Source organism: Aotus nancymaae, unplaced genomic scaffold, assembly GCF_030222135.1.
Source record: "Aotus nancymaae isolate 86718 unplaced genomic scaffold, 86718_ANA_hifiasm-v0.15.2.pri h1tg000058l, whole genome shotgun sequence".
NCBI lineage: Eukaryota > Metazoa > Chordata > Mammalia > Primates > Aotidae > Aotus > Aotus nancymaae.
Genome location: NW_026988472.1, coordinates 38,440,680 through 38,466,895, shown reverse-complemented (window position 1 = coordinate 38,466,895; position 26,216 = coordinate 38,440,680).

The following is a 26,216-nucleotide window of genomic DNA, read 5'->3' as shown; positions in this document are numbered from 1 at the left end:
AACACATCTATCATAACCTCCTATCCCATTCATAACATCCTTGCCAGACATTTGGTCATCCAGACTTTGTTTGATGGTTACCTTGGCAAATTCAAAAACAGCATTAAAAAATAGACCTTGGTACTGAGATGAGCAACACAGCGACTCTCATTATTTCATTGGAACATTCTAAGGGAGAACTCACCTAAACTATTAAGTTACAAAAGAATAACTTGATGAGTTAAAACATAAAGTTAGCAGTTTATCAATGCAACTTTCATCAGACTATCTTACAGTCAAAGCTTATTCTTAGAAAGACTGTGTAGAGGAATTCTTAATTATTGAGTGCTATCCTCAAAATGTCATCTCATATTCTTTGGTTTTACTTTTACTTTCTTTTGGTATTACTACTGCATTATACTTAGTTATAGCTGCTACATATTACTAATGTGCTATAATTTTGTGGTTCCAGTACCAAAATAGAAACTTTCCTTATGAATTGAGAGGTATTTTCACAGATGTGTAACCATAGCGTGATGCTTGCCATCCGTTGTCACATCTGAGAATGGAAGCTGTGGTGCTATTGTATTGTTTTAGCTTTGGAGTCAATCCCTCTCCCCAGTTCTGGGATATGGCTCAGGCCCGGCCATTCAATGCAATCCTTCCACTTGATCACAGTGATTGATTCAGGGGTGAGAACATGACCCAAGGTAAACCGTCGAAACTCATTTCTGGAACTCTGCATTAGGAGCCAGTTCTCCACTGGTCTCTAGCATTACTGCATGGCTTTCAACTGAGGCATCAAATGCTCTTTGTTGAAGATTATCTTTTCAAGGAGGTTCATGTATCAGCAACCTTGAAAGACCGTGATACTATCTCCCTCAGGCCAAAAAGACAGGTATGCTTACTGTCCAGTATAATGAAGATAATTTCTCTCTCTAGAACAAGGAGCAGGCATGCTTTCTGCCCATTATAAAAGTTTCAGCTTCATTAAACTTAAGGCTCCTCTCCTGTAATGCAATCTGTTGCATGCAGAGGTGTCACCTGGCTCTCTGTATCTTGCCCTGTGGGAATTGGATATTGGGGAACCAGCACAGTGCTGGTTAGCAGATACTCTAGCTACTGCTATTGTTGTAAGAAACTGTCCTTCATTTCTGACCTAGGTGTCGCCTATCTTCATGTAGCATTCACAAAACATGGAGAAATGTAAAATCCCAGATCCTTCACAGTTCTTAATGCTTTGGTTGTAACTCTTAGTTGTTTTTCTGCTGAAGTTTCTGAGGAGATGGGGGTTTAAACTTGAACCTGCTTGCAGCCATCTTGTCACCATAAGAGAAGAGCGTGTCTGCCTTGGGATGAAACCAATACCGAGGAAAGAAAAGGATCGACACAGGCAGTGGAAGTGAGGTGGAGGTGTGAGAACCTCTGTCACAGCTGCCTCTTATTAATCGCCTAGTATGTGCCAGGCAGTGTTAGGCACTGTTTGGACTTTTGTCATCCAATCCTTCTGCAACCTTAACAAGTTGGTATTTTATCCCCATTTTTCAGAAAAGGCAGCTGAGTATTAGCAGTTAGGCTCTTCTTAAATGTGGGCAGTAAAGAGAAAGAAATACAAATACCATTCTCTTTTCTTTTTATTTAGCTCTTTCCTATTAAGACCTAAATAGAAAATATTAAACAGTATAAATATGAAATAATTTTATAGTATTAAAATTTATGAAGGCATAATTTATATACAATACAAAGCACAAATCTTTAGTGTAGTTTGATGAGTTTTGACAAGTGTGTGCACCGTTAACCACCTCATCAACATCTGGAAGTTGTTAAAACACTAAAATATAAACAGCATAAATATGAAATAATTTTCCAATAATTATTTTTACATATACTGAAGAATAGCTTTAAAAGAAAAAAAGGTAGGCTCAGATGGTACTTTTTCTTATAGTGAACTGCAAGCATCCTATACCCCACTTAAACCTGTGCTTCCCCCCCCCCCCCTTGGAACTCTTTGGCTTAGAAGTGCAAAGACCTTGGACAATTTCTTTACCTTTGTGGGCCTCACTCACCTTGTCTACAAAATGAAGATTCATAAGAGTACCCACCTCATAGGCTTGTGATGATTAAATGAGTTGCTACGTCTAAAGCGTTTAGAACAGTACCTTGCACACAGCAAGGCTTCAATACATGGCAGGTATTACTGCCACTACTGCTGCCGTTTTTATTTGAGGGACTGAGAGAGGTGAAGTGAGGAAGGAGGGGGAAGAAGAAGCATAGCTAAGCCTTCAGAAAATATTTCCCCCTTCCCAGCTTCCTTTTGTCCCTTTTAAAATTCTCATTCCAAAGAGAAAAATGGACAGAAAAGAATACAATTTTTTTCAACCTTTTGATAATTTCCCTCAGATCAGCAGCCTAGGTTCCAGGTCCTAGATTCCACTTTATTGATATTCATAGCTTTGGTATGCTCTTCAATTTTATTATCTTTTCTGATACCAACTTTATTTTTTTAAAGGAGGCCTTACCTTTTCTCTGTTCCTGATTTCTGTACCATTCAAACTCTTTAGCAAAAAAGTATATCTCACTAAGCTTAAACAGCTTGAAACAGATACTTCTTTAGACTTGCTTTTGTTTGAATTGACCCCTAAAATATGCAAGTGCACATTTGCTCACTCCTTAATTGATTTTTAAATAGTTTATTTTGATACCAATCTTTTTAGCACCCACTGATTCAAATGTGACCCTTGCTCACCCTAGTCTTGTTTTGGCATCCCACCCCTTGGGCTTGGCTTCTGCACCCCCCTCAGCTGTGGACTTTCTTCAGTTCTTCTCTAACGTACAGAGGGCAGGAGTGGGTCTGGGGAGAGCAAAGATAATGGGTAGAGGAACATTTCTGCTGTTCACTTTTATTGCCTGCTGTTCTGTTTCCTGAAAAGATGCTCATTTTTGCTTGTTTATAAGTGGGACAACAGAGCTCTTAGTCTCCTATTGATGCCAGTTTTGTTCTACAAGGGATTTGAGATGACTGCTTGCTTAATGCTGCTGCAGACAAGCTGAGAACAATGGAACTCTGGGCTGGGACTAGTCTTTCTTATCTAGTGGTGGGTGTGTCAAAAATAAGAATCAAAACAAAAATGGCCAATTATATCATTAATACTAATAACATAGCTTGGCAGTGCTGACAGTTTTTCATCTCAGGCTCCCTTTTATACTCTTAAAAATAATCGAGGGTCCCAGAGAGCTATTATTTTGTGGGTTATATAACTATGAAAATGGTTTGGACCTTGCAGACCCACCCGAAAGGGTTTTGGGAACACTCATGGATCCCTGAATTCCACTTTGAGAACTGTGGACCTAGATAAACTTATTTTTAAAGTGAATTCAGGCAGTTAAAAGTCATGGAGGAACTAAGGAATGATAAAGACAAAGCCAGATTCTGTCTAATTAAGGAGGAAATGTGTTTTTTTCTTTCTAGGTGACTCTGAGAAATAAGATTTTGAGTGAATCAAGTATAGGGAAAACTAGACCAGCCTGTCCATTGCAGAACTTTCCACAATGGTGGAAATGTTTATTTGCTCTGTCCAATACTGTAGCCACTAGCCACATGTGGCTATTGAGCACTTGAAATGCAGATAATGAGATTAAGGAATAAAATTTTTTAATGCTATTATTTAACCGATTTAAATTTAAATTGAAATAGACACATGTGGCTAGTGGCTACCATATTGGATGACAGAGTTCTAGACATGGGAACTGCCTGAAGGAAGCCACTCTATCAAAGGAGCAAGAAATCTTCCCATTGGAGATACTCCATGTAGAACAAATCCTCCATTCCCACATGACCCCAAGAACAGGGCCTAGGAGATAAAACTGAGGTTACAGATAGCTTTTCTGGGTGACTGCCACCGCTTCCTATTTTATAAAGGAGTTGGTGACTGTTGGAACCAAATGGTCATTTCTTATTGACAATTGTTACACAACTATAATTTCTCAAGGTGTGTAGTACTGCCATAATTGCATGCACAGTGTCACTTGTGATGATTTGACTTTGTCAGGGATACCAGGACCAGGGCATCCAGAAGATGGTTGTTCCCGTTCTCAAGGTAGTAGTCTTGATCCGTGTTGGGATGAGGCATGTCTCTTGCCTCACCCTACTCCCAACATTGGTCTTGGTGAGCTGTGTAAGGGAGAAAAAGAGATAGTATATGTGATAGCCCTGGTAAAATTTCTTCAACAAACTAGGGGCTCAATAAATGTTAGTTTCATTGTTTCTTGGGGACAAGGATCCTGCAAAGCAGGAGGTGGAGCTGAAGTTGGTGAACTAACTGCTGCGGAAGTTACTGGGCTGTGAAAGGCCCAAACCTGAGGTCCTCATTCTGGATACCAAGCTGGGGTACTCCCAGGACAAGAAGTTATGCATTACTCTAGGGCATATGCCTGTGAATGGGGCCTCAGTTTCCTCGTCTATAAAGTAGAAGGTTTGTAGACTTTACCTGAGACCATATCCTTGCTTGACAATTCACCTGCTCTATTCTGCTTCCTCCACTCCAGGAGACCAATCCTCACCCAATTCTGAGAACGGGTTCTCTGTACCACAGTGCTACTATGCCATGAGAATTATTGAACTAGGTGATCTCTATAACTTATTCTAGAAAAGAATAAAGGTAGCCTGTGGACTGCTGGCTAGGAACTTCAGCAGTTCCTTCACTGCTTGAACATACGTCAAACCCTCCATGTGGTATTTACAGACAAAATGAGTTGGACAATTACCTTATGGTTTTAATTGGTATATTCAGCCAATAAAGGTAATTCATAAAAAGTCTTGCTTTTTCTTTGTCTATGTAATAATTGCCTCTAATCTAGGTCAGACAAAATAAGGACCTGCACTGGAGTGTCAGCAACAGGAACAGAGAGGAAGCAGTACATTGAGAAAGGAATTAGAAGGAAATTAAGAAGATACTGAGATTGGCTACAGAGGTAAAGGAGAAAGCAAGAGGCAAAGATGATGTATGACAGTGGTTCTCATATGGTCAGTCCCAGGACCAGCAGCATAGCATTATCTGGGAACTTGCTAGAAATGCAAATTATTGAGCCCCTCCATATTCCTTCCCCTCCCCTCTTCTACTTACTGAATCAGAAATTCTGGGGCAGGTGCCCAGTGAATTGTCTTAAGAAACTCTCCATGTGATTATGATATGAACCAAAGGTTGAGGACCCCTGGTGCAGTGGATGCTGCTGGCACCCTATCCAAATACCCCAGGCTGCTGTGAATACTGGTTGGCTGGTAATATGGTTTGGCTACATCCCCACCCAAATCTCATCTTGAATGGTAGCTCCCATAATTCCCACGTGTTGTGGAAGGGACCTGGTGTGAGATAATTGAATCATGGAGGGAGTTTCCATATTGTTCTAGTGGTAGTGAATAAGCCTCATAAGATCTGATGGTTTTATAAGGGGAAAGAAACCCCCTTCTCTTGGCTCTTATTCTCTCTTGTCTGCTGCCATGTAAGATGTGCCTTTTGCCTTCTGCCATGATTGTGGGGCCTCCCCAGCCACATGGAACTGTGAGTTCATTAAACCTTTTTTCCTTATAAATTACCCAGTCTTGAATATGTCTTTATCAGCAGCATGAAATGAATTAATACAGCTGTATTAGTCAGGGTTCTTTAGAGAAACAGAAATTTATTATAAGGAATTGGCTCATACAATTATGGAAGCTGAGAGGTCCCATGATCTGATTTTTGTAGAGACCCAGGAAAGTCAGTGTGGTTTGAAGGCCTGAGAGTCAGAGAGCCAATGGTGTAGATTTTAGTCTGAATCTAAAGGCCTGAGAACTGGGAGTACTAAGGGCAGGAGAAGATTGATGTTTCAGTGCAAGCTAACAGGCAGAGAGTGAAATCAACCTTCCTCTACCCTTTTATTCTATTCATTCAGCAATTGATTGGGTGATGGCCACCCACATTGGGGAGGGCCATATGCTTTACTCACTTTACCAGTCAAAAACTAATCTCTTCTGGAAACACCCCCACAGACACATCCAGAAATAATGTTTAACCAGATATCTGGACATCCCTGGCCCTATCAAGTTGACACATAAAATTAACCATCACGATTGCCCCCATCTCAGAAGACTTGCCCTTAGCTGAACAGGAGCCACATAATCTGAGAGGTTAAAGCCCACTTTCTCCTACTAAGGGGCCTAGAGTCTGATATTGGGGTACATAAAGCTGGCCTTTTATTCTTGAGGAGAGAGTTTGTGATGCTCCTAAGTCCCTGTGTGGTTCAGCCCAAGGCTGGATTTTACCTGAGACTGTAACCTTGCTTAACGCTTTCCCTGCTCTATTCTGCTTCCTTCACTCCATAACAGCAGAACGGGTTTCTCCTGGGCGCATTCCTTCAGTCAGTTACTAGCATTCAAATCTCAGTCTCAGGCTCTACTTCTAGGAAAAGTGGATGGCTCTAACTTCGGGGAAGCGAAACAAAGGCTCCCATGGATGGAATGGGTTTGTAGAAAATACGTGACTCCTGATGGCTTGATCTGACCTGGAGTTTCTATAAAGTTTTAATTTTTTTCAAATAGTAATACATTTACATGGTTCGAAAATCTAAAAGTAGAAAATAAGATGTGGTGAAAAGTCTCCTAACCCATTCCTCTGTCTCCCCATTTACCTCCCTTCATAGGTCACTGCAGTTGTTAATTGCTAATACATCATTCCAAGAATTTGCATAGACAAATACAGATACAAATGCATAGACAAGTAGATACAGATTTATATTCTTTTTCCCATCCTCTTTACACAAATGATAGATTGTTATACTCTGTGTTCTGCATCTCGCTTCCCTTACCCTTACATTATATTTTGGAGGACTTTCCACATACAGAGCATCCTCATGCATTTTTTTTTTTTTACAGCTGCACAGGATTCCAGTGTAAGGAAACACCATAGATTTTGTAACCAGTTCCCCCATTTGTGGCCATTTAGGTTATTGTCAATCTTTTGTTTCAATCCTACTTTTGAAAACAATTGGACCACATAAAGTTGCCTATATAAGTGTGATTCTCCACAATGTGGATATTTTACATCATTAGTAGTTAGGTGTTCAAAGGGGACATGAACGCTTTTATAGGGGGCCATGTAAAAGGTCTGAAGGTTGTATTATGTGGGAATCTCCCATTTAGGAAAGCCTGATGTCTGAAATAAGCACATAAGTTAGCACATAAATAAATGCTTTATTTAATAAGCTTACCAAAGTGTTCTTTTAGGTGGAGAGTTTCTTGATCTTAAAAATATGATTTAATGGTACAGAAATCTAAATTACTTTCATCTTTGCAGGAATACATCATTATATTTAAGCAAGCTGCTTCTGTATTGTTTTATATTTATCATATACTGTATGTGAGCTTTGCAAGGCCTGCTATAAACATTACAATTATTATTATTTTGAGACAGGGTCTCACTCTGTCACCTAGGCTGAAGTGCATGGGCATGATCACAGCTCACTGAAAGCATTAATATTAATATTGTGTTAAGATTTTGTTATAGTGCATGGTCATTGGTTTGGGTTTGGCAATCTTATTGTTGAATAAACTTTTTTGGTCAAGATTGTACTTACTTTCATGAAATCCAATCTGGAATGATCCTTTGGGGCCTTGAAAGATGTGATTCACTTCTTAAAACCTGGCTTTGGAAAAATATTTTGGCTTGGCATAGTAGATATTTTGTTTTTAATCTGACAAAGCTTTTCAACTCTCTTTACTAGTTTTCTCTTCAATTTGTTAGAATCCTTTAACTAAAAGAATAATGAATTTTTTTTCCAAGAAGGCAGGAGATACTCTGAATATTTTAAAAAAATCAATTTCCTAGAAATGAAAATTTTTGTTTTTCCTATTGCTGAGGATAGTCCGATTAAATTAGAGATACTCTTGTGGCATTATGAGTAGTTTTGTGAATTTTTCCTTCCCTTTTGATATGTCAGACCTGTAAAGCATAAATTATAATTTCGAATTCAAAATTTGTTGTTTTAGTTCACTTCAAATAGCACCTTGCTGTTAATTTCTACCAAATTCTACTCAAACAGATTGCAAATTGTTTAGAATTGTTACCAGTACTGTTTCCACAGAGTAGGGAGGTTGTAAAATGTTAATTGAGTGGAAGAATTTGATCTTTACAGATTAGTGGGTCTTCTGTTATCTCGGAAAGCAGGATTTAAAAAAATCCTCAACCTGACATATTATCCCCTGAAAATTCAAAACAAAAATAATGGTTGTTGCTGCTTTAGTATATGCAAGTAAACATTTGTTCAGGTAAGAAAGGAATGTGTTATCTAAGGCAAAGGAGAGACCGCTCTCATTTGACAGGGGAGGAATTTCAACTGAAAGGGCACTTTGTAAATTTCCAGATGAGCCCACAGAAATGACAGACATTGAAGAGTCACAGACTTTTGTGAACAGAATTTTGTGGCAAAACATGGAAAACAGAGAAAGCATGTCATGTTTTATCCATGTGCTCGGTTGTGCCAATATTGGCTGAATGTTGCACAACAGCCCGGTAGCTGCACTTACCGCAGCTGTCGTTTAAGGAATGTGGCAGATTTGCTAGACTTAAAAATCGTTCCAGCAAAAATTCCACTTTTACTTTAGGAATTTTACTTAGGAATTGGGGAGAAGGCTCAGAAAAATGCAGAGTTGGATGCTTGCTGCCATTTACTTGTCCAGTCTCGTCTGTCTTTGATATCTGGGCTAGGGGCAGACACAGCTGGGGCGGAGTCCCAAGGGGCTGGATAGGGTTGGGGAGAGGGAGAAACTAACTACCTTTTATCCAGGGTGGCAGTATGTGAAGCTGCTGGGCAAATAACAAGAATTAACTTGGTTGGAGTTGGAGAGGAAGCTGCTCACCCCAAAACAAGGCAAGGTCCAGAAACAAGTGCCTTGAAAGGACTTCTGGAGCCAGGGGCAAAAAAGAAAAAAAAAAAAAAAGAGCCCACCTGGGTGCTTTCTTTATGCAGTTGCTTTGCAAGCTCTCATGGGCGCTGGTGCATCTAAGTCTCCTTTCTCTCCTGTTCTTCCCAGCTCCCTGTCACCAGTTGACCTGGTGTGGAACTCTGAAAATTTAAGAGCTCACCCATCTGGAATGTTAAGAGGCAGCATCTAGATAAAAGGGACTTGGATTACACAAGAGCAATGGCTGCTTTTCCCTGGTCATTTTTTCTTTCTATCTATCTGGGTTTTAAAACATTGTTCTGAAATATGCATAACATAAAATTTACCATTTACATGTCCGAGTGTTCAGTCCAGTTTTTGCACACTCAAATACAGTTAAATACATGCCCACTCATGTGCGCCCACCACTGTGCATTCATCTCCAGAACTTTGTCACCTTCCCAAACAGAAACTCTGTACTCATTAAACACCAACTCCCACTTGCCTGCTTCCCTGCTTCCCCCAGGTTCTGGCAACCACCCTTATACTTCCTTCCCTTATGAACCTGACTATTCTAGGTGCCTCATCTATGCAGTGTCATCATTTTTTTGTGTGTGGGCGTCAATATCCTGCCTAGCGATATTTGCTATGCTCTTGTTGACTGAGGGCTTGCATCTAAATGTAGACAGCACCGATGGGGGCAGATACGGGGGTGAGGGTGTCTGTATAGTTGAGGAAATGCTGAGCAGGAACACACAGCACGTTAACAATAAGTACACCCACATGCATGCTGCTGGGAACAAGTGAAGAGGAAGCTGCCATGTTAGAGTGGAGTTTGGGCCGGAGCGTCTCTGTATTTGTTAGTCACTGGTAGACAGAGGAAGCTGAATTCTAAAAGCCGTTTAATGAAGGAATGGTGAGGACTGGGCAAACATGATTAGTCACAGAGCTCCAGGCCTAGGTTATTTATTCTCTGGAGGAGCCCAGGGCTTGTGAGTGGGATGAATTGCTGACTGGCAAGCTGAGTAAATTTGACCAAGAGGCCTAAACTGAGGGGGAAACTGGTCTCTTTGAGCTCTATTGACACTGAATAGAAATATGGGCTCCATTCCAATTTGTTTCCTAGCAAAATAAATACATAAATATCAAGAGAACTTCCTTGTTTTCAGAAAGAGGAAAGAGTTGAAGTTATTCTAAGTATAAAAGGCAAATGAAAAGGAGATGAGTGGTTTTGAGGATACGATAAAAATATCTCGGTAGGCAGTTACACGTAAGTGTAAGAGGATACTCTGAAATCTTTCCTGGCTGCAAGAGCGAGAGGAGTGGATTACAGCACCCAGCAAGGTTGTGGGTGTGATTATATTCACGGGTACGCTGGACTTGGACACCGGACCAAGTAACAGCAGAAACCTTTGAAATAGCGTGTTTGTTTTTGCCAAAATAACAACACGCTCATCTCTCTTAAATGTCAACATTGCATTAAAGTCTAGATTCAAATATGCATGGAAATATTTATTGAGTGAATGAGTGAACAATATATGTAACTTAGAACTATAAAGAGTTGCTAGTTTAAAGAAATCCTGTGCATTTTAAGACACCTAGACAAAACCCCTGTTCCTGACACTGTTCAGCTCTCACATCTCACCACTGCATTCGCTTTAATCAGGGATCTTAAGAGTATCGTCTGGGCTCCTTCTTGGTAGGAGCTAGATTATTACAACCAACACTTCACACTTTTCAAGCAGAGAATAGTCTGTCCACAGGCAGTGTGTATCCTTTCACACTTTTAGTTTCTTATAGCAGTTTTGATTATTTATCTATTTAACATTTTCATGTCCTCATAATACGTGCTTATTGTAGAAAATTCAGGAAATAAAACCATAATGAAAATGTGAAAAGTACTGGTAGTCCGCTGTCAGAGATGAATATGATTATATTATGACATATTTTTTCTAATCTAATTATATGTACCTAGAGATTCTTTTCATTTGATGTTTCTTCCTGCAAATTTTCTCAGCCATTAAAAAAATTTCAGACATGGTTATGATGACTACATCATTTTATCACATGGCCTGTACCACGCTTTCTTAAGTGTTCCCCTGGTGTCAGACATTTAGATTCTGTCAAGTTTTTGTTATCAGAAATGGTTCTTGGATGAACATTCACTTATGACAATCTTGCATTTTTTTCCCTCAGGCTGGACTCCCTAGGATTGGGCATGAACAGTTTTTAAAGTTCTTAGAACATTTTCTTACATTCCTTTTTTTTCCAAGTTGTACCAATTACCCTCTTGCCAAGTGGTTATTAAGATGCCTGCTACTATTATCCTTAAAACAAAGTCAGCACAAGAATTTAAAAACAGGCTGGGCATGGTGGTGTGTGCCTGTAGTCCTAGCTACTCAGGAGGCTGAGGTGGAAGGATCTCTTGAGTCCAGGAGGTTGAGGATGGAGTGAGTTGTGATTGTACCGCTGCATTCCAGACTGGGCAATAGAGTGAGACTCCTGTCTCAAGAAAAGAATTTAAAAACAAACTTTTTTACTTTGGCAGTTGTAAAATGATTATCTCAGAGTTGTTTGCATTTCTTTGATCATGAATTAGGCTAAAAGCTTTAATATGTTAATTGGTTGTTTGTGTTTCTCCTGAAAATTGTTTGTGCATGTCCTTTGTCCACTATTTTTCTGTTGGTTTGCCTTTTTTATACTTGATAAGGATTTCTTGATACTAAAAGTCTAGTTCTTTGTCATCAGTAGTAACCAATAAAAAACCCAATAGGAAAAAAGATGTTTGTAATAACAATAAAAACTATACATTTCCTAAAAAGATTATAAAGAGAAAATTTTCACACTTTATTGAAGAACCCGATGAATGGAAAGCTGGTTCTGTCTACACTTTGGAGACTTAATACTTTTTAGATGTCAATTCCCCCTAGGGTAAGTTATAAATTAAGTGTAGTTAAAACACAATACATCTACAGAATTTTGGGGAAACGCAAAAGCAAATTGATTCTAAAATTAATATGCAACTATGAAGTGCACAAAAGTCTTTAAAAATTTTGAAAAATAGAAACAAAAGGTGGTGGGATAGGGGAGTGAGACCCCGTCTACCAGATATCAAGACAGTGCAAGATTACAGCAATTTGAAAAGATGGCATTCACACAGAAATAGAAAAACTAACCTATGAACTGGAACGGAGAGCTCCCTTAAAAGAGAACCGTTAGTATGTAACATGACTTGTTTCACAAATCAATTGGGAAAAGAATGACTATATTCACAAAGTGGTGTTGGGACAATTGGCTCTCCATATGGAAAAAGTTAATAGAAATTCCATTTGACCCAGCAATCCCATTACTGGGCATATATCCAAAGGATTATAAATCGTTCTACTATAAGGACACATGCACACGAATGTTCATTGCAGCACAGTTTACAACAGCAAAGACCTGGAACCAACCCAAATGCCCATCGATGATAGACTGGACAGGAAAAATGTGGCACATATACACCATGGAATATTATGCAGCCATCAAAAACGAGGAGTTTGTGTCCTTTGTAGGGACATGGATGAACCTGGAAACCATCATTCTCAGCAAACTGACACAAGAACACAAAATCAAACATCGCATGTTCTCACTCATAGACGGGTGTTGAACAATGGGAACACATGGACACAGGGAGGGGAGCACTATACACTGGGGTCTGTTGAGGGGGAATGGGGAGACAGCGGTGGGTGGGGAGTTGGGGGGAGATAGCATGGGGAGAAATGCCAGATATGGTTGAAGGGGAGGAAGGCACCAAATCACACTGCCACGTATGCACCTATGCAACAACCTTGCATGTTTTTCACATGTACCCCAAAACCTAAAATGCAATAAAATAAAATAAAATAAAATAAAAAGTTAAAATGAGATCTCTACATCACATCTTAAAATAAATTCTGCTAGATTAAAGTTCTAAAGGTTAAAACAACAACAACAACAACAACAACAGCAACAGCAATAACAAACAATGCTCTAAAAGAGAATAATATATAGATCTCGGTGACCTAGTATATGCAGCTATTATCTCTTGCCTGGACACTGCAGTACCCTTCCAATGAATCTCCCTGCCTTCTTTTATGCCTCCCTTCATCTCTTCTCTCAGTACACAGTGGCTCTTCTACCTTGTAAGTAAGATAAGGTCTCTTTTCTGCTTCTTTTACAGTGGCCCACAGATGTCCCCTGTCCTGTGTACCTCTCTCACTTTGTTTCCTACCGCTTGGCCCTGCTCACTGACTTCCAGCCCCAGTGGCCTTCTTGTTGATTGCTCTTTAAACACTTCAGACATCTTCGCCATCTCAGAGCCTCTTCTTTGACGTTTCCCTCTGCCTGGAATGCTCTTGTCCCTGATACATGCGTTGACTTATTCTCTTACTCCATCCAGGTCTCTGCTCAGAGTGGCATCCCCTGACCACCCAAGATAAAGTTCCTCTCTATCCACTTACCCTTGTTTACTTTTCTTCATATCCTCTTCACTCCCAGACAGCCAATTATATATTTATGTAAGCTCCACAATGGCAGGGGCTTTGTCTGTCTTATTTATTACTATAAGGAATAGTAAAACAAAGAACAAAGTAGACACTCAATAAACATTTGTTCAATGAATTAATGAGTAATCTTGGGTCAGCTTCCTTCCTTTCTTTTTTCCTTCCTTCCTCCCTCTCTTCCTGTTTCTCTTTATCTCTTTACTCCTCCTCCCTTCTTTATTTCTTTCAATAAGATACAGAAAGCACAAACATAAAAGAAAACATGGATAGATTTGTGTATTAAAATATAAATAATTTGTTTGGCACATGATATCACAAACATGTTAAAAGCCATATGATGAGCAAAAGTATTCAAAATACATATAACTGACAAAGATTAGTATCTACAACTGGGGTCCCCAACCCCTCGGCTATGGACTGATATCAGTCCATGACATTTTGGGAACTGGGCTGCACAGCAGGAGTGAGTGACGGGTTAGTGGTGGGTGAGCAAAGCTTCATCTGTATCTACAGCTGTTCCCCATCGCTCGCAATACTGCCCAAGCTCTGCCTCCTGTCAGATCAGCGGCATTATATTCTCATAGGAGCGTGAACTCTATTGTGAACTGTGCATGTAAGGGATCCAGGTTGTGTGCTCCTTATGAGAATCTAATGCCTGATGATCTGTTGCTGTCTCCCATCACCCTCACATGGGACCCATCTAGTTGCAGGAAAACTGTAGGTTTTCCTGGAGTTCAGAGCTCCCACTGATTCTACATTATGGTGAGTTGTATAATTATTTCATTATATATTTAAATGTAATAATAATAGAAATAAAGTGCATAATAAATGAAATGCACTTGAAGCATCCCGAAACCATCCTCCCTGCCCTCTCCCTTCCACCCCTGGTCTGTGGAAAAATTGTCTTCCATAAAACCAATCTCTGATGCCAAAAAGGTTGGGGACCATTGATCAAGAATATGTCAAGAACTCTTGTAAATCAATAAGAAAGAGACAAATAGTGCAATGGTAATGAATAAAATGTGTAGCTAGGCGATTCAACAGAGGAGGAATCTGAGTGGCAGATAGACATATGAAAAGATGTTTAACTTCATTATCAGGAAAGTACAACTTAAAACAACAATGAGATAGTGTTGTCCACCCATATAAATAGCAAGAAAGAAGTTGAAACATATCAGGTCTTTGCAAGGACAAGGGGAAATGAAACTTTCATACATTGCTTTTGGAAGTATATGTGGTGTTTTGGTTACTTGGAGGCAAGTAACAGAGGACTCACTCAAACTAGCTCACACAATAAGAAAATGTATTGTCTTATATTAGTTCTGAGGCAAGACAGGTTCCAGGACTGATTCATTTGGTGACTTGATAATAGCTAAAAAGAATTCAAGTTCTTTTTATCTTTCCTTTTTGCCATCTTTAATGTTGGTTTCAGTCTCAGCTGGTGTATTAGTTTGCTAGGGTTGCCATAACAAAGTACCACATACTTGGTGGCTCAAACAACAGAAATCTATTTTCTCACACTTCTGGAGGCTGAAAGTCTGAGATCGAGGAGTGGGCATGGGTGTTTGTTTCCTCTGAGGCCTCTCTCCTTGTCCTGTGGATGGCCACACTCTTGCTGCTTCTTCACATGGTAGTCCCTCTGTGCCAGCACATCCATGGTGTTTCTCTTTGTGTACTATCCTTCTGTTCTTATAAACATAGGAATGATACTGGATTAGAGTCCAGCCTAAGAGCCTCATTTTTTTGTTAAGAGACTGGATCTCACTCTGTTGCCCAGGCTGGAATGCAGTGGCACGTTCATAGCTTACTGCAGTCTTGAACTCCTGGGCTCAAATGATTCTCTTGCCTCAGCTTCCTGAGTAGCTGGGACTATGGCCATGCACCACCATGGCCAGCTAACCTTTAATATTTGTTGTAGAGACAGGGTCTCACCATCTTGCCCAGGCTGATCTCAAACTCCTGGGTTTAAGGGATCTTCCCACCTTGGCCTCCCAAAGTGCTGGGATTACAGACGTGAGCCATTGTACCCAGCCAACATTTTGAACTTAATTACCTCTTTAAAGGTTCTATATCCAAGGATTCCACAAGTTGAAGAATTGAGGGTTGGGGCTTCAACATATGAATTTTGAGGGGACATAATTCCGTCCATAATGATGAGTAACAGGGTCATGGAAGTTCCAGATGTGACATCTAAGCAGTTCAACATTAAGACTAATTTGCGATTTACATTTAGAAGCTATAGGTCTCTCGCTTAGGATCTAAGACACATTCTCCAAAAGGCCCCAGTCAATTTCTCATATCTCAATGGCCAGAATTGAGTCAGACACCCATTACTGAAATAAGCACTGGCAAGGAAGATGGAATTTCCATGATGGGCTCAGAGCTCAGACTAATAATATGGGGTGGCACAGATGCTGGGTAGTCAGAAAAAATGTCCACTTTGGAGAACAATTTATAGCATGTACAAAATAGAAAATGCACATATCTTATGAACTTTTAGTTAAATATCCTCTGGTTATTTTTTTCACAAGTATGGTGGGGGGAGATATGTACACCAATGCTCATGGCAGTATTTTTGAGAGATCTTTTGAACTATAGTTTATAAACAAAATGCACCCATTTTACCTGGACATTTGGATGAGTTTTGACAAATTTGTATACTCATGTAACTACCCCTTCATCAAGTCACAGAATGTTTCTATCACCCTAAAAGTTCTCTTCTGCCCCATCGCAGTCAATTATCCTCTCTCCCAGCCCCCAGTCCTATCCTCAGGGAACCACTGGTCTGCCCTATCACTAAAGATTAGGTTTGTCTTTTTTTAGAGTTTCACTGAAATGGAATAATGCATTATGTATCTGGTTTCTTTTGCTCAGCATATGTGATTGAAATTCTCAATGTCTTTGCATGTGTCAGTAAGTGATTATTTTTTATTGATGACTAGCATTCCATTGTATGGACATATCACAATTTATTTATCCATTCACCTGTTCATTGGCATTTAAGTTGTTTCCAAATTTTGTCTGTAATTAATAAAGTTGCTGTGAACATTGATGTACAAGTCTTTGTATGGACATATATATTTTATTTTCTTGGGAAATAGGAATACACAGGAGTGAAATTGCTGGGTTGTGTCCTAACTGTGTGTTCAACGTTTTTAAAAACTGTAAAACTGTTCTCCAAAGTGGTTGTACTATTTTTAATTTACACCAGCAATGTATAAGAGTTCCGGTTGTTCTGCATCATTGTCAACACTTGTTATAGTCTTTTTAATTTTAGCTGTTCTAATGGATGTATAATGGTATCTCCATGTGATTTTGATTTGCATCTTTCTAGTGACTAAAGATGTGAAGCATCTTTTTGTGTGCTTATTGACCATTTGCATATATTCTTTTATAAAGTGTTCAACTCTTTTGGACCATTTTAAAATTAGATTGTTTGTCTTATTTTTTATTAAATTCTAAGAGTTCTCTATAAAACCTGGATATAAGTCTTTTGATATGTATAAAATTTTTTCTTTTAGGTATGGCTTCTCTTTTCATTTTCTTCATAGGCTCTTTTGAATAACAGAAGTTTTAAATTTTGATGAAGTTCAACTTATCAATTTTTTTTCTTTTATGGTTCATGCTTTTGTGCCCTAAGAAATCTTTGCCTACATGAAGGCCATGAAGATATTCTTCTATGTTTTCTTTTAGAAATATTGTAATTTTACCTTTACATTTAGGTCTATGATCTATTTTGAGTTAAGTTTTTTGAGTGATGTGAGGTAAGAGCTGAGGTTAATCATTTTACAAATGGATATCTTGTTCCAGCATTGTTGCTGAAAAGATTATTTCCCCATGTGATTACCTTGCTACTTTTATGGAAAATCAATTGGTCATATATGTGTGAATCTATTTCTGGACACTCTACTCTGTTCCATTGATCTATATGTCTATCATTTCACCAATACTGTTCTATAGTACTGGTCTTGATTACTCTAGCTTTATAGTAAGTCTTGAAATTAGGTAGTATAAGTCTTCTAATTTTGTTCATCTTTAAGTCTAATTTTGTTCATCATAAATTTTTGTTCCATATAAATTTCAGAATTGGCTTGTCAGTTTCTAAACAAAAGCTTTTTGGGATTTTGATTGTGATTGCATTGAATGTATAGGTCAATGTGGAGAGAATTGCATCTTAACAAGATTGAGTCTTCCAATTCATGAGTATGATATGTTTTCCCATTTATTTAGGTCATCTTTAAATTCAGTAATTAATGTTTTATAGTTTTCAGTGTGCATCCATATTTCAAGTTTGTTAAATTTATACTTAAGTATTTGATGTTTTTGATGCTGTTGTAAATGGTAATGATTTTTAATTTAAATTGGTAATTGTTCATTGCTAGCATATAGAAATATAATTAATTTTTATATATAGACCTTATATACTATGACCTTACTAAACTCATTTATCAGCTCTAATAGCTTTTTCTATAGATTCCTTAGAATTTTCTACACATGTCATTGTGTCATCTGCAAATAAATACAGTTTTACTTTTTGCTTGTCAGGCTGTTCTTTTATTCATTTTTCTTGCTTTATTTCACTGGCCAGGACCCTTAGTACAATGTTGAATACAAGTGGCAAGAGCAGATATTCTTGCTTTGATCTGGACCTTGGAGGGAGGCATTCAGTCTTTCCCCATTAAGTATGATAAAAACCGTAGGTTTTTCATTGATATTTCTTATCAGGTTAAGGAAATTCCTTTCTATTTCTAGATTGTTGAGAGATTTCATTATAAGTTGGTGTTGAATTTTGTCAAATGCATTTTTCTGGAGTCATTTGAGACAAACATAGGTTTCAGCATTGGTTTTAATAGTGAAAAATTAGAACAACATAAATGTACCTCAATAAACAAATCATGTTCATGCAATGAAATAGTATATGGTAGTTAAAAATGATAAACATTTGTGTCTGTATCAGCATGGATAGGACTTAAATACCTCTCTATATATAGTGAAGAAACAGGATAATATCTGTAGCAGACATTTGGGGTTATTTTTGGTGGGGAATACTCACGCTCTAAACACTCTTCCTATTTTAGGGGAATCCCTTTTTTCAACCAGAGAACAGAAAGCCTACCAGTAATTTTAACAGAGAGAATTTAATTTAAAGAATTGTCAATTAGGTATTGGACAACTGAAAGCAAAAAGGAGCCACTAAGGACTACCACCCCTAAGGACGGAAGAACCAAGAGAAAAGGTTGGAGTCTTTAAAACGTAGAGGCTTGGAGGAGAAGCCCCATGCGGCATAAACTTGGACCTCTGAGGAGGATGAGGGCTGAATGCTGAAAGTATTGGTGTCTTTGAGCTTAGAGTGGGCGTGATGAGCTGGTTCTGGGAGTGTTGGAAATATTGCAATCTGGAATTTACTGCTACTACAGGTATGAATCACCAGTGCTGGGGTGAAGAAGCATTACTAAAGTAGTGCTGACAGGCATAGGAAGTAAATAGGAAGGAACAGTGACCTTTCTTTCTTCCCCAGATTTCTAGTTTTCTTTTAGAGTCTTCTATTGGCAGAGTCAATATAGGGAGCAGGTGGTGAAGTAGAAATGCAGTTTACAGAAAAAGAGAGTCTCAGCCCTAACATCACAAAGGGATATACAGGAGACTGAGCTTGAAGCAGAGATAAAATAGCTTCATAACTGGCACTCTTCTATTTTGTGAGGATTTTTGGGAGATAGTGTCTTGCTTCTGCAAGGGGATCAGATACCCTCTCGCCCTAGCCTTTGCAGCTAGAGTGCAACCTAGGCCACCTGAATGGACTTTGAATCTTGAGAGAGTGATGCTAAGATTCAGAAAGAGTTGAAAACTTACTCGTGATTGAAACAGCCACACTGAGAGACCAGAAGCAGGAGTGTCTAATGTGCAGGGAAGGTAGGAGCAATGGTGGTAGCTAAAACTGTTCCTGTGCCATAACCTGGCTGTGCTTCCTATTGTCTGGCTGTCTTTGCACTTGCTTGTCTTATGAAACCATCTCCAGACTTTCCTTCTATCTGCTAATGACCCAATAACCAGTAATTCCTTTTTCTGCTTTCTGGCATCCAAGCACTCAAACTGAGAAAATATCATGCATGCAAATTTTAACAACTAACTAGAAGCAAATATTATAAAATCTTAATTTTTAAAAAATAAACTTGTTAATTCTGGGTGATAGGACTAGAGGAGTTTATGTTTTTCTTTGTAATTTTGTAACTTTCTAAGTTTCTCAAAAAATATTAAAAATTTAACACTTTTGTGAAAATTACTTTTACAGTCTCATAAAAGGCAAGAATTGGCTAAATACCCACCTCTATTTCCTTTTTCTTTTCCTATGTTTAAAAAGACGCTTCTAACTCTCAAACGTATCTGAAAATTAATTGGTAGATATTGAAAATGAAGCCTATATATATGTTTTCTTCCCTAAATAATCAATTTTCCCAACATCAAATTTCCCAGTCCCATTTACCAAGTAGTACTAACTTGAGTTCGTTTTTGAAAGTTGCTCTGGATTCCTGGTGTTGCATAGGTCTTGTGGTACTAGGTTTGGACAAGTTTAGTAGTACCAGCCAGGGCTACACACCATTTCAAACCCTAAATTCCAACTATTTATTTGTTTCCATAGTCTCCTACTACAGGTTGGGTTCTCCAAGAAGCAGGCTCTGAGAGTTTAGTGGGAAGGATGTTTATTAAGCGTACCCTTGGGGCCAACACCTGTGGAAGGGAGGAGAGAAAAGAAGAGAGAAGTGGACCTGTGAAGCGAGCCCAGCTCAGGGCCCAGCTCCCATGAGAGAGCTGGGCTACTAAAATGGCCCATCAAAGTTGCCCTGCGTCAAGCCTAAACAGTCAGGCCATCATACTCCTGCCTTTCCAGGGTCTAGGCTGCCCAGGGAAGGGTGTGTCTTAGGGCCCAGGAGTCTCTTTGCAGCGAGGCATCTCCAGAGGGTCCCACAGCTGGAGGCTGCCTGCTGACTGCATTTTCAGCAGCAGGTACAGGAGCCTACCACTGAAGGGAGCTCCGGTAGTGACGCTCCCATATTCACTGCATGCCTTAACATTCCAGAAACGCGCTCTGTGTGTCAGGCCTCTGCTGGGGCATGTTCACATTTGTTATATCACACCATTCTCACAACACTCTGAGGTATGTATTGTGTTTTGCATTTTCCATGAGGAAACTTGGCTTGCATTTGTTTTTCCCAATGAAAACCTAGCATGGGGCAATATTTCACAGGTGGCCAACTGCTTGGAGCAGTCTTCCTGCTTATACAGAGGAAGAGAGCCAACTCTTTATCAGGGAGTGTCGGAAATTTGGACTCGATGTTCTCCTTTTAACTTCCTGTTGTACCTGAGGGTCATCACTCTTCTCTCCTTACTCTCATTCCTGCTTTCATTTTAGTTTATAATTTTTGAAAGACGTGTAAGCTGAAACAAGACTAGAGAGAGCTATAAGGAATTCTCATTTCTCTTTTCCTGTTAAGATTTTGGCAATGGGGTAGGTTATCTCGACCTGATAAGTTTAAGGAGAATTGTGCCAAAAGAATCGATATCTACTCCTCTGATTCCATGCCTCAGAGTTGCTTCCCTGCATTTCATTGAATTTCTCATTAGTCAGCAACTCATGTCCCAGCCACATGGCACATAGAGGTGACTCAGTTCATTATCTGATGATCTGGAAAGTCAACACCAGCAGGTCAGTGCTTAAGTATCATTAAGAGAAGCAAATGGGTACCTATTAGAACTTTGGAAGATATTTTTGTTAGGGAAGTGGTGAACACAGCTTTCTCTTTGAGCAGTTTGACAGGGAGACTGAAGAAAGCCAGATATCTAGAGAAAACAAGAGGGAATGAGGCCAGCCGAAGGTCACATGAAATAAGAGGACGACAACAGGAGCAAACTTCAGGACTGGCTCTTACATCAATTTGTGAGACTGAGGCCAGCATTTTGGGCAACAGTTTCTTTCTCTGTAAAACTTCCTCAAAGCTCCAAATAAAAAGTAGAGTCCTCCATTTCCTACAGTTTCTACAGTGTCACTTGAAAAGAGAGGCAGAGCCAACAAATTTTAAAAACTGCATACAATCATAAAAAGATGAAGTGAAGGGACTGATGAAGTATTCCTATTACTTCGCTTCTTTAAATCATGTGGAGCTGCTAAGACAGACAAATTTGTTTCATATTAAGATCAGATGATCATTTCTACTGATGAGGGGAGGGAGGATTGTTCAGAATAGGTACAGCATAGAATACTACAGTTCAGTATGTAGACCTTCAGAAAATGAAGACCTCAAGTTAGTTTTCTTTTGCTGAGTGTTATAAAGCTTAGCCTTGTGGTGGCCATCTTTATACTTGGAAAGGATGAAACTGATGTTTTTATAATGAAAGGAAGATTCTAAAGAAGTTGGCCCATTATAGGGAGAATTCTAAATTCCTGGATATGGCAGATTATGGCTCACATTTACTAAAAATACTTTGTTGGTTCAGATAGAATGATGACAGAATAATAATTCAGATGAGCAAAGGCACAAGAGAGAAAATTAATTTTAAAAATACACAAATATATGAATTTCACAGAGACTCTCTGCTATGAAAATTGAAAGGAAATGGAGGACTCTACTTTTTATTTCATAAAAGTAATGTCATTGAGGTCAAGGACATTTGTGTGGTGTCCTATCTTCAAATTCACAAGCTTCCAATTTACTAGCTTCATGTCTTTGGGAAATCTACTGAAACCTCTTTGAGCCTTGGTTTCTGCAGCTTCAAAATGAAGATAATATTAGTACCTAGCCTTTTGAGGATTAAAAGGGCCTGAACAGTGCCTGACACAAAATAGCAGTTCAAAAATAGAAGAATATAAATCTGAAATGAATGCCTTCATTCTTACAAAGCCATTCTGAAAATGATAGCAATTACAGGGCAGATAGAGATGCAAAATGAGGATGTCTGACGAATGTAACTAATGTCATCTACAAATTGAACTGTGCAGATTTTAGCACAGAGAAGCCAAGACTTGAAATTCCACATTCTAGTCATGATGCCATTTTATGCCAGAACGCCAAAGCTTCATTACTATTTCCTGTCACTTTAAATATTGCACTAATTACTATGTCCTCTAAGAATGAATTAATAAACTTTCATCTAGACTTATGAGTATAGAAATCTTATTTTTACAAAGATTTTAAATGGTTGCATTGTGGGCAGATACACACACAACAGGATATTCATGTAATTGAGTCTTGTACCTTAGAAAAAAGGTTAATCACCACATACCAGAATCTCTGGGACACATTTAAAGCAGTCTCTAGAGGAAAATATATAGCAATAAGTGCCCACATGAGAAGAAAGGAGAGATCTAAAATTGACACTCTATCGTCAAAATTGAAAGAGCTAGAGGAGCAAGATCAAAAAAACTCAAAACCTAGCAGAAGACAAGAAATAACTAAGATCAAAGCAGAATTGAAGGAGATAGAGACACGAAAAACCCTACAAAAAAATCAATAAATCCAGGAGCTGGTTTTTTGAAAAGATCAACAAATAGACAGACCACTAGCCAGATTAATAAAAAAGAAAAGAGAGAATAACCAAATAGATGCAATAAAAAATGATAAAGGGGATATCACCACAGATTCCACAGAAATTCAAACCATCATCAGAGATTATTACAAACAACTCTATGCACATAAACTAGAAAACCTGGAAGAAATGGATAAATTCCTGGACAGTAGCCTCCTCTCATGCTTAAACCAGAAAGAAGTCGAAACCCTGAATAGACCAATAAGAAGGTCTGAAGTCAAGGCAGCAATTAAGAGCCTGCCACCCAAAAAAAGCCCAGGTCCAGATGGGTTCACAGCCGAATTCTACCAGACATACAAAGAGGAACTGGTACCATTGCTTCTGAAACTATTCCAAATAATCCAAAAAGAGGGAATCCTTCCGAAATCATTTTATGAGACCAACATCATCCTGATACCAAAACCCAGCAGAGACTCAACAAGAAAAGAAAACTACAGGCCAATATCCATGATGAACATAGATGCAAAAATCTTCAATAAAATACTGGCAAGCCGATTACAACAGCACATCAAAAAGCTTATCCACCATGATCAAGTAGGATTCATCCCGGGGATGCAAGGCTGGTTCAATATACGCAAGTCTATAAATGTAATTCACCACATAAACAGAACCAAAGACAAAAACCACATGAGTATCTCAATTGATGCAGAAAAGGCCTTCGACAAAATTCAACAGCCCTTTATGCTAAAAACCCTCAATAAACTAGGTATCGAGGGAACGTATCTCAAAATAATAAAAGCTATTTACGACAAACCGACAGCCAATATCATACTGAATGGGCAAAAACTGTAAGCATTCCCTTGGAAATCTGGCACTAGACAAGGATGCCCTCTCTCATCACTCCTATTCAATATAGTACTGGAAGTTCTAGCCAGAGCAATCAGGCAAGAAAAAGAAATAAAGGGTATTCAATATAGTACTGGAAGTTCTAGCCAGAGCAATCAGGCAAGAAAAAGAAATAAAGGGTATTCAATTAGGAAAGGAGGAAGTCAAATTGTCTCTATTTGCAGACGACATGATTGTATATCTAGAAGACCCCATCGTCTCAGCCCAAAATCCTCTTAAACTGATAAGAAACTTCAGCAAAGTCTCAGGATACAAAATCAATGTGCAAAAATCACAAGCATTCCTATACACCAATAACAGACTTAAAGAGAGCCAAATTAAGAACGAACTGCCATTCACAATTGCTACAAAGAGAAGAAAATACCTAGGAATACAACTAACAAGGAATGTAAAGGACCTCTTCAAGGAGAACTACAAACCACTGCTCAACGAAATAAGAGAGGACACAAACAGATGGAGAAACATTCCATGTTCATGGTTAGGAAGCATCAATATCGTGAAAATGACCATACTGCCCAAAGTAATTTACAGATTCAACGCTATCCCCATCAAGCTACCAATGACCTTCTTCACAGAACTGGAAAAAACCACCTTAAACTTCATATGGAACCCAAAGAGAGCCCACATAGCCAAGTCAATTCTAAGCAAAAAGAACAAAGCGGGAGGCATCACACTACTGGATATCAAACTATACTACAAGGCTACGGTAATCAAAACAGCATGGTACTGGTACCAAAACTGAGATATAGACCAATGGAACAGAACAGAGGCGTCGGAGGCGACACAACATATCTACAACCACCCGATCTTTGACAAACCCGATAAAAACAAGCAATGGGGAAAGGATTCCCTGTTCAATAAGTGGTGTTGGGAAAACTGGCTAGCCATATGCAGAAAGCAGAAACTCAACCCCTTCCTGACACCTTACACTAAAATTGACTCCAGATGGATTAAAGACTTAAACAAAAGACCTAACACCATAAAAACCCTAGAAGAAAACCTAGGCAAAACCATTCAGGACATAGGCGTAGGCAAGGACTTCATGACCAAAACACCAAAAGCATTGGCAAAAAAAGCCAAAATAGACAAATGGGACCTAATCAAACTCCACAGCTTCTGCATGGTGAAAGAAACAGTCAATAGAGTGAATTGGCAACCAACAGAATGGGAAAAAATTTTTGCAGCCTATCCATCTGACAAAGGGCTGATATGCAGAATTTACAACGAACTAAAACAGATTTACAAGAAAAAAACAAACAAGTCCATTCAAAAATGGGCGAAGGATATGAACAGATACTTTACAAAAGAAGACATACATGAGGCCAACAAACATATGAAAAAATGCTCATCATCACTGGTCATTAAAGAAATGCAAATCAAAACTACATTGAGATACCATCTCACGCCAGTTAGAACGGCGATCATTAAAAAATCTGGAGACAACATATGCTGGTGAGGATGTGGAGAAATAGGAACACTTTTACACTGTTGGTGGGAGTGTAAATTAGTTCAACCATTATGGAAGACAGTGTGGCAATTCCTCAAGGACCTAGAAATAGAAATTCCATTTGACCCCAGCTACTGGGTATATATCCAAAGGATTATAAATTGTTCTACTATAAGGACACATGCACACGAATGTTTATTGCAGCACAGTTTACAATAGCAAATACCTGGAACCAACCCAAATGCCCATCGATGATAGACTGGACAGGGAAAATGTGGCACATATACACCATGGAATACTATGCAGCCATCAAAAACGATGAGTTCGCATCCTTTGTAGGGACATGGATGAACCTGGAAACCATCATTCTAAGCAAATTGACACAACAACACAAAATCAAACACCGCATGTTCTCACTCATAGGTGGGTGTTGAACAATGGGAACACATGGACACAGGAAGGGGAGCACTATACACTGGGGTCTGTTGTGGGGGAGTGGGGGGACAGCGGGGGGTGGGGAGTTGGGGAGAGACAGCATGGGGAGAAATGCCAGATATAGGTGAAGGGGAGGAAGGCAGCAAATCACACTGCCACGTATGCACCTATGCAACAATCTTGCATGTTTTTCACATGTACCCCAAAACCTAAAATGCAATTAAAAAAAAGAAAAAAGGTTAATCAAATGTCCTGTTTGATGAAGAGATAAAAAAAATAGCCCTTACTGTTTGTGTTTCTTTAAAAATGCTTTGATGGCATTATCAGTTGGTTGATTCATATGAGACCTTATCCTGTGGGCAATGAACCATATTCTTTCTGTCTAACTAAAGAAATACATTTTTTTTACCACTTAGTGTCATTTTTGCTATGAAAGTGTAGTATTCTATGCTGTACCTATTCTGAATTATCCAGAATGGAAAGTTTCTTTTGG